General features: G+C 54.8%; 1 long non-coding RNA gene across 1 annotated transcript; it reads right to left on the reverse strand.

Annotated features, from left to right (window-relative positions):
- Nucleotides 1-7,707: 7,707 nt before the first annotated feature.
- LOC117802058 lies at nucleotides 7,708-13,484 on the reverse strand. The gene is made up of 3 exons (XR_004625093.1): nucleotides 13,174-13,484; nucleotides 9,631-11,253; nucleotides 7,708-9,327 (listed from the first exon to the last, which is right to left on the reverse strand). It is a non-coding gene; the product is annotated as an uncharacterized LOC117802058 (long non-coding RNA).
- Between the last annotated feature and the right edge of the window lie 1,092 nt (nucleotides 13,485-14,576).

The raw sequence follows: 14,576 nt of genomic DNA on the forward strand, positions 1-14,576 counted from the left end.
TGTGTACGTGTGTGTGTGTGTGTGTGTGTGTCTTACATCAGTGCTATACTGTCTTAATTATTATAACTTATTTGTGATAAGTTTTAAAATCAGGAAGCATGAGTCCTACAACTTTATTTTTCTTTTTCAAAATTGTTTTGGCTTGTCTGGGCTCTTCGCATTTCCATATAAATTTTAGGATTAGCTTGTCAATTTCTGCAAAAATGCCTGCTGGGATTTTGAAAGGACCTCACCGTATGTACAGCCTTTTGATATGATGTGTTACATTAATTCATTTTTCTTGCATTCCTGCAATAAGTCCCAATCGGTCATGGTGTCTAATTCTCTTTATGTGTTGTTGGGTTCGGTTGACTAGTATTTTTTTGAGAATTTTTGTATCTGTACTCATAAGAAATATTGGTCTGTAGTTTTTTTTTCTTATGATGTCCTAGTCTGGTTTTGGCATCGGGGTGATTTTGGCCTCACAGTGTTGTTAAGTGTTCCCTCCTCTTCTATTTTCTGGAAGAGTTTGTGGCAGATTGGTGTTATTTCTTCTTTAAAGGTGAAGTCATCTGGGCCTGGACTTTTCTTCAGGGAGGTTTCTAAATTACAACTTCACATTCTTTACATGTTAAAAGACTATTTAGATGATCTCTTTCTTTTTGAGTCAGTTTTGGTCATTTGTGCTTCTAGACATTTGTCCTTTTCATCTTAGTTGTCTTTTGGCATGAAGTTTTCCGTGGGATTCTCTTACAATCCTTTAATTTTGGTTGAGTCAGCAGTGATGTCCGCTCTTTCATTCCTGATTTGGTAAGTGGTGACATCTTTCCTTTCTTCTTGGTCAGTCCAATTAAAGCTTGGTCACTGTTGTTGATTGTTTCAAAGATCAAGTGTTGGTTTCATTGGTTTCCTTTTTGTTTTTATTTTATAGAGTCCACTTTCATCTTTATTTTCTTTACTTTTATTTTTTTTTTAAGATTTTATTTATTTGTCAGAGAGAGAGAGAGAGAGCACAAGCAAGGGGAGCAGCAAGCAAAGGGAGAAGCAGGCTCCCCGCTGAGCAAGGAGCCCGATGCAGGACTTGATCTCAGGACCCTGGGATCATGACCTGAGCTGAAGGCAGATGCTTAACCTACTGAGCCACCCAGGCATCCCACTTTCATCTTTATTTGATGTATATATATATACATATCTCTGTGTGTGTGTGTGTGTATATATATATATATATATTTTTTTTTTTTTTAAGCAGTCCCCACGCCCAGCATGGAGCCCAATGCAGGTTCTGAACCCACGACCCCGAGATCAAGACCCGAGATCTGAGATCAACAGTTGGATGCTTAACTGACTGAGCCACCCAGACACCCCCAATGTATATATTTTTTAATGAAATTTGATTCATACAGCTTTATCTCCTGTTTTTTTCTTAAAATTGTCATAAATCTTTTCTCATCATTAAAACATTCCTTGAAACTCAGTTTTTGTGGGTGCTTAATATGACATCGTGCTAGTTAGTGATTCCCTATTGCTGAACATTTGAAAGGTTTTCTAGTTTCTCATGATCGTGAGCAATGCCTAGATGAACATCTTTCTGCTTACATCTAATTATTTCTTGAGAGTAGTTTCTCAGAAACAAGTTTCCTGCGTCAAAGCAGGTGAATGCTAATTCCTCTCTGGAAGGTCTTCTTATGCTCTCTCGGCTGGGACGAGAGCATTTATTTGACTGCACTTCCATTATAAATGTTAAAGGAGGAGTCCTGGCGCAGGCTTCCTGGGGCTCGGTGACAGTGGGGACCCTGAGGGCTGCAGCAGGGCTGAACCCGAGCATAGGTTCCTCGACCTGTGTTAGGTTGAGGGTGAGCAGAGAGAAAACAAAAGACGTCCTCTCCCAGCTCTGGTCTCAGCGCCTGCAGGCCGGTGCTTGCTGGCAACTGCGATTCCGCACTTCGAGGCCCGAGATTGGCTACCTCAGCCTCTGCGATGGGATCCTGGAGGCTGGTTCATGGTCCCCTAAGAGCCATGTGTCTCCCTCAGGGTCAAGGGGCCTGTGTCAGCCATTCAGTCCTGCACACACTTTGTTAAGCACCACACATCGGCCCCCAGAACGATTTGAGCACAATGAGGTTGGCTCACCCCATACCCAGAAACTCGTCATCGGTCTGCGGGGAGTGGAGTACAAGTTCTTTAGCTCCGTGTTCCACAACTTTCCAGAGACTGGCCCAACTTAATTTCCCGGCTTTGTTCATTTTTCCATTCATGTATGCAACAGATGGGGAGTACCTACTGTCTGCCAGGCACTAAGTCCGGGGACCCAGCTGTAGTGACCACAGGAGGCCTGCCTTCAGCGAGCTCCCGGTGCGCGTGGGTCTCCCAGCACCCGGCTCTCCCCGCACACCTGCACTGTCACCACGCCAGCTCCCGGCTCCTACAGAACACCGAGAGGCGTTCCCTCGCCACAGTTCTGCCCGTCTTGCTAGAAGGTCTGCTGCGGCCTGGTTATAAAGCTCTGCCCGCCCGGCAACGCCCGTCAGAGGGAGCTCCTTAAGAGCAGCCGTCCCAGCTCTGCCCGCGCCCAGTCCTTTGCTTACACTAGGCCATTAGTAATGTTTATTGAATTCAAGAGTGCCGGGATGGGGGCCAGGGCCCAGTAGTGCCGTGATCTCCTGAATGCAGGGCTGCTTTGATCGTCCCCTATCCTTGGTGCCTCGTCACTGTCTCAGGGTGCCCAGCAGGAGGGGTGCAGGTAGGCAGGTCACAGGGGCTGGTGTGGGATGGCAGAAGCCTCACCGGCCACCAGCCGTATGCCTCTGGAAGGCAATGCGTCCTCGTGGGGCTCTGGGGTGCTGCTCTGTAAGACAAAGGGTTTGGCTAGTGGGGGGTCCCCAGAAAGTAGTGACGCCAACGGTCCCTCCTCTGGGAATTTTGATACAGGTCAGGTTCCTGGTTCAAGCCCCAGAGGCTCTGATCCAGGGGGCTGTGGCAGGGCCCAGGAATCGGTGGCTTTGATGACTGGCCATTCTTGGCTTGGGAAAGACTGGACAAGGTGAACTGTGAGGTCTCCACAGCTTCCTGAGTCCCGTGGATCTAAATTCGGTAACTCAACCCGGAAGTTCTGTGGAAGTCTCTAATTAAATCCGCTCCTTAGGATTTCTGTTGTTTTTCTTCCTTTGAAGACAGGGCCCACTGCTGGGCTGGGCAGGCGACAGGCTTGCCCAAGTTTGGGGGAGCCAGGCTGCTGGAAGCTGTGTGCAGCCCTCTGCTTCCACGAGACTTAGTGGCCTCAGAGTCCTGCTGTCCCCAGAGTCCCAGCCTGGGAATCCCTTTTGCAGGGGGCCCTCTGCTCTCTGAGCAAGCCACTAGCCACAGGTACCCTGCAGGGGTGAACGACGGCGAGCCACCGAACCTGGCCTGCAAGAGGGTCTGTCACCTCACTGAGCCTCTCCTTCCTCTCCTGCGCCATGGGCCCCTGCCTCATAGGTGCTGCCAGGGTTCCCCTAGTGGGGAGCAATCCACCACATCAGCCACGGTGCCGAGGCTACAGGGAGAACGGCGAGAGGAACAGGGGCAGGACGCAGATGGGGACAAGCAGAGGCTGGATCCCCAGGGAGTCGTCAGGCAAAGGCCTGAGCCGGGAGCCAGTCCAAGTGGCAGGCATGCAGGAATGGGGCAGAGAGCGGCGGCCTTCCGTGCCCGGCCCTGACGCCTGGCCCTGGGTGATGCTGCCTGCCCGCCCCCCTCCGGGCTGCTGGAGGCCCAGGGACCCCCCCCAGGGTGGCCGCTCCTTGGGGCTAGGTTTCCTCCTTCTTCTGCAGCCATGGAGAATCTAGGGACCCACCTGGGAATGCCACACCTCAGAAAGCCTATACTGGCCGGAAAGGGCGCTCAGAACAGGCCCGGCCAACCCCCGACTCTGGCTAGCTTCGTCTGTCTCAGCCACAGGTTCGTGCAAACTGCAAATGAGGTCGGAGCCCTGGGGGGGCCTGAGCATCAGCTAGTCCATCACGTCCATTTTGCAGATAAGCAAACTGAGGCGAATGAGCTGAGCACGGGCTCCAGCTTCCCCGGTCAGAGAACCGTTCTGCTCAGCTGTCGTCTGCCGCCTGTCACACCTTCCTGGGCTGACGCAGGGCTGGATCCCCCTGGGCATTCTCCTTAAGAAGTGCATGGTGAGTCCCGACCTCCCTGAAGGAGCTTCGGCGGTGATGGGATATGAAAGGGACTTCTCTTGTCTCTCCTGGCCCTCAGCTTAGCCCCTGACCTTGGCTGGCCTTGAAGGAAGGAAAACAAACAAGATACACCTGTTAATCCACCGCGAGGCCGACTTTGGACTGAGGGCTGCTCGCTGGGGACAGCAAGGCGGGGGCAGGGTAGGAATTTTCGTGTCTTCCTCACAATGGTGGAAGAGCCCAGAGTCTCAGAACTGTCAGTGCAGAGGTGAACCTTGGCCCTTTGACTCCAGGACTGAGCTCTAGGAAGAAGAGAGAACTCTTGAACGGTGTCACGATTTCAAGCTTGAAGGACGAGACCGCAAGCAACCCCACTGCACCCCAGCTTTGCTTGCACGTCTGATTCTGATTTTCATGTCTTGGCTACAACAATCCTGTGAGGGGGACGTGACTCTCCCCATGTGGCGGATGAGGACACCGAGGCTCAGGGAAGCACATGCCCCGTGTGGGGGCATCTAGCTGGCAAGGTTGGAGGCAGAGCTGGAACCTGGTGCTGTCTGACCCCACCTCCACTGACTCCATCCAGAACCTTCTCAGTAGGGTAGGGGTGAGGGTAGTGCCAGTGTTGGAGCTGCCCGTGCCCTTCCACTTTACAGGCAGGGAAACTGAGGCTCAGAGGGGCATGCCAACCTGCCAAAGTTCTCATCACACACAAGAGGCTCCCAACCAGCCCAGTGGTCCTTCCTAGACCTGGGACCCCTTTCCAGTCTCATTCTCGACTTTCCCCAGCTCTTCCCAGACCAGTTGCGGACAGGCCAGGTCTGATGCCGTTGGGGGAGCCTGCCCGCCAGCCCAACCGGATACCCGGCCTGCAGCAGCTGCAACTGGAACCCGAGGCGGCAGGGAGGGTGTCCGCAGAGCCCGGCGCACACACAGCCATCTGGTTCTTTCAGCTTTTTGCAAATCCTGAAATATCGCCTTCTAATTGCTTAATTTTCTGCATTCGTTCATTTATTTAGACTAGCCTGGGGCTCTCCTGCCTGGCGTATTAGAGAACTTCTTACTTTTTAATAATAATACTTAGCATTTATATAGTGTGTTTCATGTTCAAAGTGCTTTATGGAGTTCACTAATTAATCAGAACGCTAACTGCTGCCCTGGGCAGGTTTGACCAAGTTCTCGGGCTCCTAATTGTGAGGGGTGTAATTCCTCCTGCTGCCCAACCCCCGGTTCCCCTCTCTGGACCCCCATTTCCACCTGCAGCCGAGATTCTGGGCCATTGCTCACAGCTCGGCCGCTGTGCTGGCCAGGCCCTGGCTGGGGACATGGAGCCAGGGCAGACAGGCTGCGCCTCTGGGAGCCCCCGTGCACGGAGGGAAACAGACTGCGTGCAGATGACCCCAGGGCTGGGGTTGATGCTGGAGGGGAGAGAACCAAGAGACACCTGGAGGGGGCACAAAGGACAAAATGCCCCACTGTGCCTCGCAGAGCGAGGCTCCTGGAAGGATGGAGATTTGAGGACTGACAAAGAGACCTCCCTGCAGGGGAGGCAGGAATGGCATCCGAGGCAGAGGGAACAGCCTGCGCAAAGAGGTGGCGTTGAGAAGCAGGAGTTTAATGCTGTCGCAGGAAGGGAGGGGCAGACGGGCTTGGAGGCCAGGGGCAGAAGGGCTGTGGTCTTATGCACAGGCCATGAGCTGTCAGTGTGGATCTGCTCTTTCCAGGTTATTCCGCGGGTAGCAGGGAGGCTGAGTCCAGAACAGGAGCAAAATGGAGAGGCCCAAACTGGGCAGATGGAGAGAAAGACAAACCCAGGAGGGATACAGGGGAAGAGGAACAGGACAGGTAACCAGTTAGGTGGAAGTGGAGGACCACGTGGCCGTGGGGCCGCCTGAGGGTCCAGCTCGTTGAGGGGGGGGTCCCGGAAGGGGGTGCCTGCAGACTTCCTCCCAGTGTAGCTACGGAGAGGCTGGCTGTGGTCAATCTGTGGGTCTAGGGCTTAGAGGAGATTTGGAGAGAGGTCTGGAAGAAGCCGGGCTTGGAAGTCACTGGGATGCAGGTGGCATCTGAGACCTGGGAGTGTCTGGGCTCTCTGGGGACATTGGTCTGTTCGGGGTGGATCGAGGAGAGGGGCCGGCATAGGCAGCCGAGGCGAGGCGGGCAGAGCGGGGCAAGGTCAGAGGGACAGGGCAGTGCCCCCGAAGCCAGAGGGGAGGATTTCAGGACAGCAGCGGCGAGGCAAGGCCAGGAAAGAAGGCCCGGAGAACTGGGGGAGCACTGTGCCAGGAGGGCAGAGTGTGCAGGAGGGGGAGGGTGGGCTGCTGTCTGTGCTGGGGGTGCAGAGGGAAGCGTGGCTGGGCAGTGGCTGATGGGAGAAAGAGCAAACGAGAAACTTAGGAATGTCTCCAGAAAAGAGCAAGGTGACTGGCTGAAGTGGGGGAGAGCCCAGAGGGGTGTCTGTCTTCACCTTGGTGGGGTGTGTGAGGACGTACGTCAGGTGGGCTGGCAGGAGTCGAGGGGGTTTCCTGCCTGTGCATGCTGGTTGTGTCGGTGGAGGAGGAGACAAATCTTTCCACGGGGCAGGACGAGACCAGACCCTGGTATCCGAGGCTGTGACCCAGTCCTGGACCTGTCCCGGTCCTGGGCCTGCAGAGCTGGTTGGAGCTCAGGGGCCATCAGGATGGTGGGCAGCTCTGTGGTCTACATCTTGGGGACTGGCCGTGCCCATGGAGGCTCCAGGGGTCTGCCTGTGCCTCCTCGCCGTCCCCAGAGGCTCCCGTGAGGATGGGGCCCAGCTGTTTGCTCCCGCTCCATCCCAGCCTGGCCCAGTGCCAGGGCCTGCTCCATCGGGAGTCTTTGAGGGAAGTGGACTCAGCCCTCCACTTGGTCAGCTCTTCGGGTGTGGCAAGCAACAGGGGTCAGGTGGCCTGCCCTTATTCTCAAATCTCCATCCAACTTCCAGCACAAGAGTCGGAGATGAGGCTTGAAACACGTATCTGTGGGCCTGAAGGGGTGCCGAGCCTCAGACGCTCCTTCCCACTCTCCACGATGCCCCCGCAGCTGGATGCACCCCCACCTGAAGCAGACCTCTAATCCAAGAGGACCAGGGAGAGAGCAGAGGAGCGTGAGGGCCGTTTGGACAGCAGGGCCCAGGAGCTAGAGGCCAGAGCATCCGCAGAGGCAGCCCCGCTGTGCTCGCGACCAGGGACGTCCAGGCCGTGGGAAGACAAGGGCAGGAGGGTGCAGAAGGAGAGGAGAGGTGCCCGGGGGAAGGGGGGGAGAAGGGGCAAAGGCCGGGCCAGTGCCCCAGTGTCTCCGTCTGATCGTCTGATCGTCTGATTGGCTTCCCCAACAACAAAACGAGGCCGGGAAGGAGGCGGTGCTGACTTCTGCGGGCTGGGGCTCTGCCAGGCCTGTGGCAGCCCAGAGACGTTGTTGCCCCGGAGGGAGGGAGGGGCGCGCCGGTTCTTAGTCTCCACTCGGGCTTCTGACTAAGGGGGTGGTCAGAGCCCAGGCCCAGCAGCCTCCTGGGTTTGCGAGTCCTCGGGGCTGGGAAGGAGAGGAAAGTTAATTGAACAGCTAATAGGTAACAGGCCCCGTGCCAAACAATAATGATTAGCTTTTATTGAGGGCTGTGCTTGGCGCTCCCTGTAGCTCTTCACACGAACTACCTCGGTGAAGGTTCACACAGCCCCAGGGGAGCCGTGTCACCCTGGTGTCCCTGCTTCACAGATGGGGAAACTGAGGCAGACTGCAGGGCAGCAGCGTGTGAAGCCACAGCAGCGGGAGCAAAGCCAGAGCCGAGCTCTGTGCTGTGCGGCCCCCCGGCCCGTGTTGCTCTTGGGTGCTGTGGTCCACGGAGGCAGACGGGGTACCCAGGCTGGGGATGCCCGGAGGATCTGGTGTGTGCGCGGGGTGCAGGGTGTGTGGGTGTGCGCGTGCATGTCTGTAAGCGCGGCATGTGTGGGGTGTGTGTGTGTGTGTGTGTGTATGGTGTGGGTGTGTGTAGCTTGTGGACAGACAACTTCCTCCTCCCGCAGGCATGGGCTTCTTCACTGGCAAGATGAACACTTTGGACCAGAAGTATTCCATTTAACCACAAGCTCTTACTCAATGGCAATCTTACATGAGATCGCCAAGATCTAAAACAGATTAAGAAGAGAGAGAGTTTCCAGGTGGAGCGCAGCTGACTCGACTTCTCTCCCAGCCCCCTGGCTGGCCCCAGATACCCGGAAGGACCCCTGAGCGTGGCCAGCCTTCGACCCCCCAGACCCCGGCTCTTGCTGAGACATCTGTAACATCCCTAAATACCACCCCCTTCACACATGAAGAGCAGATACTGATCAGAAAGAAAAAGCGATGCCATATAGAGTTGTACGTAAGCGATCCCCCCATATACACTAACTAGGAATCGCTCCAGCACAAAAATTAACTATTTGCAATATAAAGATACACAAAGTAAATAATCATGACATGGTGATTTGTGAACTTAGCATTTTGCAGCCTCTCCCAACACGTGAATGGAAACCAAAGCTATTTTATAGGGAAAAACCTCCAGTAGCATATTGGACAAATGTTAATCTATGGTTCTTTCCGTGAAGTCCCTGGGGCCCAGCTCCCACCCCCACTGGCGCACGAGACTTCAGGGGTGGGCCTGGCCATTTGGAGCCCCTGTGGGACTGAGGAGCCCAAGGGCAGAGCAGCGCTGTGCGTGTTTTTCATTCATTTGTGTTATTTCTGCATATGAATTCAACCCACATATACTGGGTGCTTTCTGTCCAGCCGGGTTGTGTGCTCAGAACCCTGGGGGCCAGGGTGGCAACACCTTGGTGTAGCAGAGCGTCCTTATTGAAATGGCCAGTGTAGACAGGCTGGGGCGCTTGGGCCTCCCTCGGGCACCCCGATCTGCTGCTTCTGCCCCCATTTCCCAGGCCGAGGCATCGGGGAAGCCACTGGGAGATAGGCTGGCAGCACGAGAACCTGCCCGGCTCCCAAGCACACAAACAAGCCAGCTTGGGGTGACAGCTGGGAGGGGCTCTCCCAGAACACTGGCTTCCTCAGATGCACGTGCAGACACACCTCCCTCCAGCCGTCCTTCACTTCCTTCTTCAGGGGCCTGGCCCAGATCTCCGGGATTCTCACTTGCACAGCGAGGAATTCTGACACAATGAGTCGATGCAGTCACCTAAATAAATGGGTTTGTCAAACAAATCAGAATCCTTGAGTTTCGCCATTGGAAAGTCCCCATGACATCATGCAATCCACACTAATGTGGCCTGGACAGGTGGCTAGCCTGTCCTTGCTTGAACACCTTCCATGACGGGGACCTTGCTACGTTTAAAGCAGCCCCTTCCTCTTCTCAATGGTTCTTACTAGAAATGTGTTGAACTTTCCCCTTAGTGGTTCACACACATACATACGTACGCAGCCCAGGCCAACATTTACCCTTTTCCACAGAACATTTCAGCTGCTAGAAAACAGGACTCACGTGGGCCAGCCAGAGCTGTAGTCACGTCTGCATGGGGTACCACTTGCGCCCCCACCTGCACGGGTGCAGGACCTGGCATCGACTCCTGTCCGTTCCACAGAGCAGGCCCAGCCCCTCGCTCCAGCCCCCAGCCTTCCAGGGCTCATGGCCTGCTCACTGTTCCACAACAGCTCCTCCGTCTCCTTTTTAAGACCAGAAACATCTATTTTAGCTTGTAGAGTTTGCCAGAGAGTCCCTAAAGGTGACCACCACCGTGAGTCCTTGATGGCAGAGCGAGGTGGTGTGGCCCAGGAGAGAGCATGGTGGGATCTCGCGCGCCCAGGCTGTACTGCCCACTGGCCATAGGATCTTAGGGGCAGAACTGGGGGTTCCTGACTAGGGGGTCTACTTGGCAAGCCCAGGGCCTGGTAGGGGCCGTATCTTCCTAGAGACGTTCCCCTTTCTAGGAGCGCAGCTCTCAGCACCAGCTCCAGCCTTGCCTGGGGAGTGAGTGCGTCTCGGAGCCTCAGTTTCCTTATCTGTAAAACCATGTGATTTCTGACAGCTAGGAGGTGCTCAGATATATTTGAGTGAATGCGTGAACGAGTGAAGGAAACCCGTCCTACTGGGCAGGTGTAAAGACTTGGTACCAGTAAGTACTCGATGTAACATGATTTCCTCACTTCTCCTTCTCTAGGTCAAAGAACACGCCACTACGTATCCACTCCTTAACACACGGGTGCCCCTCCTTGGGGGTCTGCCTCGCACTTCGCTCTCTTTCCGCTCCGTGCTCTGTGCCGGGACCGACCTGGCAGTGCGTCTGGTCCAGGGCTAAGGGGAGCCACCGCGGCACACGGACGCTGCTCGGTGGCCTGGCGGATGCTCCGTGCCTGGCTGGCTGTCTTGGCGACGGGCCTGCCACACCCACCCTCCCTCTCAGTGGAGGCGATTACAGGCCGTTGACAGAGGAGGAAAGTTAGTCAGTGGCCCTGCCAGCCGGCAGCGAACAGCCTGTTACATCACACCCCGCACGCCCGGCCGCCTGTCACCCACCCAGCACGCTGGACAACGCCCCGGCCCCGGCCCGTGATGCATCATGCCGGTAACTCCCTGCTGCCTCCCTGAACAGCTGGCGGGCCCCGTCTTGCCTTGGCACCCCTGGCTCCTGTTCTTGATCATTATGGGGAGTGTGGCGTGAGCAGCCTCTCTGTCTCCTGGGGCGCGGTGGCTCAGAATGCTTGCACAGGGCTCCTTGGGATCTGGGGCTCTCTCGCAACAGGCCTCTGTGACCAGCCACCCGCGGCCCAGGGCACAGCTTCAGGCGGCCATCGGTTTAGATGATGCAAATGCACCGGGCCGGGGCTGCATGTCAGGTTGGGAGTCAGCGCGGCCACTGGCCAGCTGGAACTCTGGGTGCGTTCCTGGCGTCTCTGAGCTGCTCCTAGTTGTAAAGCTGGGGTGATGATGGTGCCTACTTCGCACGGCGTCTTAAGTTACACGAGGTAACGCCGTGGAGCCCTGCGCACCCCGTGCCCGACGCAGAATCAAAGCTTCTTCGTGAGACGGCCACAGCTGGCGTAGCCGGAATGACGCTCGACTCTTCTTTTCCTCTATTATTGGTCAGACGGCCAAATGCAGATGCTCCTTTCAATGACACATGGTTGCGTGGAGAACAGAAAGGAAAAAAAAAAACCCTCGTGATTTTGAATTATAAAAAAAGTCCTCAAGGTGGGGGGCCGTGGGTGGTGGAAGGATGGGACAAAGATGACACCTGTTCAAGCAGGGCGAGAGGCGCACGGGGTCCTTATGCCATTCTGTCGCCTTTGTGTATGTCTGATAGTTTTCAAAATAAAACAGTTAAATGAAAATCGTAGTCTGTGAGTCAGGCTGAGACTTGGGTTGGTTCAGGACACTCACACTGACTGACGGGACAGATTTAATAATTTTTACTGAGGGCTGATGCTATGGCAGGCTGGGGCGTCGAAGATGAGGAATGGAGGGCCCTCTCCCAGTGCTTCCAGTGAGTAGAAGAGAGACCCATCAACAGGTCGTCTATCAGGGATGAACATATCTTCCTAATGAAATGAGGTCTGCTCTAGGTCTGCAGCTGAGCTCAAGGCAGGGAAGAGCATGTCAGCAGTGAGAACAGCCTGAACGAACATGCAGGGTGCAGGGTGGGCCCCGAGCAGTTCTGGGGGAGGGTGACCTGTGACACCATGCGTGGCAGATAACAAAGCCAAGAAGGTGGCGGGCGGCTGGTAATAGCAGGGGCAGCCTGTGTCCCTGGGCCTTCATCTGGAGACAGGAAGAGCCCCAGGGTTTGCACCAGGTAGGCGAAGGGCTTACAGAGAAATGTTTTTCCAAAAGTTCATTTCACAGCCATGGGGAGAAGATTGGAGGGAGCCAAGGACCAGCTGGAAAGCTCCTGCAAGGGGCTGGTAACATTGGAGAGAAAAATCAGCAGGGCTAGGCTTTGATCAGATGGAGGTGGGTGCAGGGCTCTGGGCAGCCCCCACCTTGATTCCTGGCTGGGATGATCCGTGGAATCTGAATAGTGGGGAGGAGGGCATGTGGGATGGGGACCCCAATGCCAAAGGTTGCTTTTGAGGGACCCACTATTAAAACTTTCCAGGAGTGCACTAAGCTCAGCCAGGGCTGGAAAGTGGGGGCTGGCATTGTGAGCAGAGAGGTGACAGCCAAAGCTGATGGGTCACTCAAGTGACACCTCGAAAGTGAGAAGGGTGGGGATGAAGTCAAGGGCACCTCAACATAGGGGCGCCTGGGTGGCGCAGTCGTTAAGCGTCTGCCTTCGTGATCCTGGCGTTCTGGGATCGAGGCCCACATCAGGCTCCTCCGCTAGGAGCCTGCTTCTTCCTCTCCCACTCCCCCTGCTTGTGTTCCCTCTCTCGCTGGCTGTCTCCCTCTCTGTCAAATAAAGAAATAAAATCTTTAAAAAAAAAAAAAAGGGCACCTCAACATAAAGCGTGAGCAGGGCAGGAAGGAGGGAGTGCTGTCATGGAAACCAAGATGGAAAGAGGGTCGGGGAGCACCCTCAATGTCAGATGCGGGCCGGCAAGACATGACATTTGCTCATTGGATTGACAACGCAACCATTGCTGGAGACTTCTGCCAGGATGAAGCAGGCACTCTAGCCAAAACGCCATGGGCTGAGTGGGACACAGGAGGCCGGGTCACGGACGTCCTGATGGCATAAGTGAATCCTGCAAAGAAGCAGGAAGGGGAGACGGAGCTGAAGCAGGTGTGGCCACAGCAGGGTTAATTGGGGGGGGGGGCTAAGTTTCTCAGAGACAGCTTCACCCTTCTGCAGGGGACTCTAAGCCTCTTGTCCTGACCACAGGCACACCCATGAGGCCAACGCCAGCCTGGACCCAATCACACAGCACTGGGCTGTTCACACCACGGATGCCCGGTGACTCAAAGGAGGAGCAAGAGGTCCTAGAAGGAGGTCACAGAAAGTGTCTGAAGACCTGGATTCCTGTCGCAGCTCCACCAATCCTCAATGTTCTCATCAGTGAAATGGGCATAAACATGTTGGGTCCTTACCAGGCTTGGGCGAGGTCATACACGTGGACATTCTCTGCGTATGGTATTGCATAAGGGGAGCACGATTCTTGCTAGATGGTATTGGCCTCAGTCCGAGGGATATTCTTCAGTGCTCCCTCCCGCAGATGAATCTTAGTGTGTCGAAGGTCAGTCTCCATGGTCCCACTGTGAAAAGCTGCAGTGCCCTTCTTTGGGTCATAGCTCACCACCAACTTTGGGGACCTCGTCTGGCACAGGGGTGGCTCCAGAGCTCAGCCGAGTCCACGGCACCATCCTACACGCTGCAAAAGTAAACACGCTTAGCGTCGACGTCTCCCTGAACGGTTTCCGGGTGAATCAGAGAGACAGTGCACACATCCTGTTAAGTAATCATCCTCTCTCCTGGGGGTTCCCCTCTTTCCAGGATGTGATCTATACAAAGCCTGCTGTCGCTGCATGTGCCCTGACCCAGCGTCATTGCCTGGGTTGCGCAAAATGCCCGTGAGGAGTGCAAACAGAACCAGCTACCGAGGTAGATGCTTCCAGGGAGAGGTGATGCAGGGCCCAGTGCAGGTAGGACATAGGTTCCTGAAACTGCCACTGGTCGTTCTGGCCCAGGTTCTCCAAGGGCCAGCTCTCCTTATTTTATGTTATTTGGGTCTCAAAGTGCCAGCCCAGGGGGAAGACAGACACTGCCTCCCACCCTACAAAGTCGAGTCATTTCCAGGATGAGACACCTGCTTCCTTGCAGTTTAAGGGTTCAGTACCTTGAAGGCAGCTCAAGCCTTAGGGCCTCGAAAGGTAATTGTGAGCAGCTGGATCCAGCACACATTCCACTAAACACCTACTGTATGCTCACGAGAGCTCCTCTTACCCTGTCATGAAATTATAGTGTTACAGGGTCAGAAAGGACTTGTACGGTCATCTAGTCCAACCCTGCCTTCCCAACCTCTGTTTCAATAATCTCTCTAGCAGCTCAGCCAGACGAGGGATCAACCCCTGGTTTGTTAAACCCTTCGGTGCCAGGGAACTCACTGTCTTACGAAGTGGTCAGTGCTGTCTTATAGCACCTTACACTGATAGATTTTCTTATTATGAGGATTTTAGTAAATCCTTAGGCAATCACCCAGGATTTAGTAAATTACCCCAGAAGCTCTGATTGGTCTTGTACTGACTCTGTGGAGGCACGGGACCCTCCTCCACCTGCCAGCCCTCCAGGTATTTAAACGCAAACCTGTTGGCTGCTGCTTCTCCTTCTTGTGATTTCTCTCTAATACTCGTTATTGTCTGGTTTTTAAATTAGAGCCATTGTAGCCGATGTGAGGTGGTTTTGATTTCCACTTATCTAATGGCTAATGATGTTGAGCATCTTTTCATGTGCTTACTGGCCGTTCATGTATCATGTCTATTCAAAGTTTGGCCAG

Source organism: Ailuropoda melanoleuca, chromosome 4, assembly GCF_002007445.2.
Source record: "Ailuropoda melanoleuca isolate Jingjing chromosome 4, ASM200744v2, whole genome shotgun sequence".
In the NCBI taxonomy this organism is placed as follows: Eukaryota; Metazoa; Chordata; class Mammalia; order Carnivora; family Ursidae; genus Ailuropoda; species Ailuropoda melanoleuca.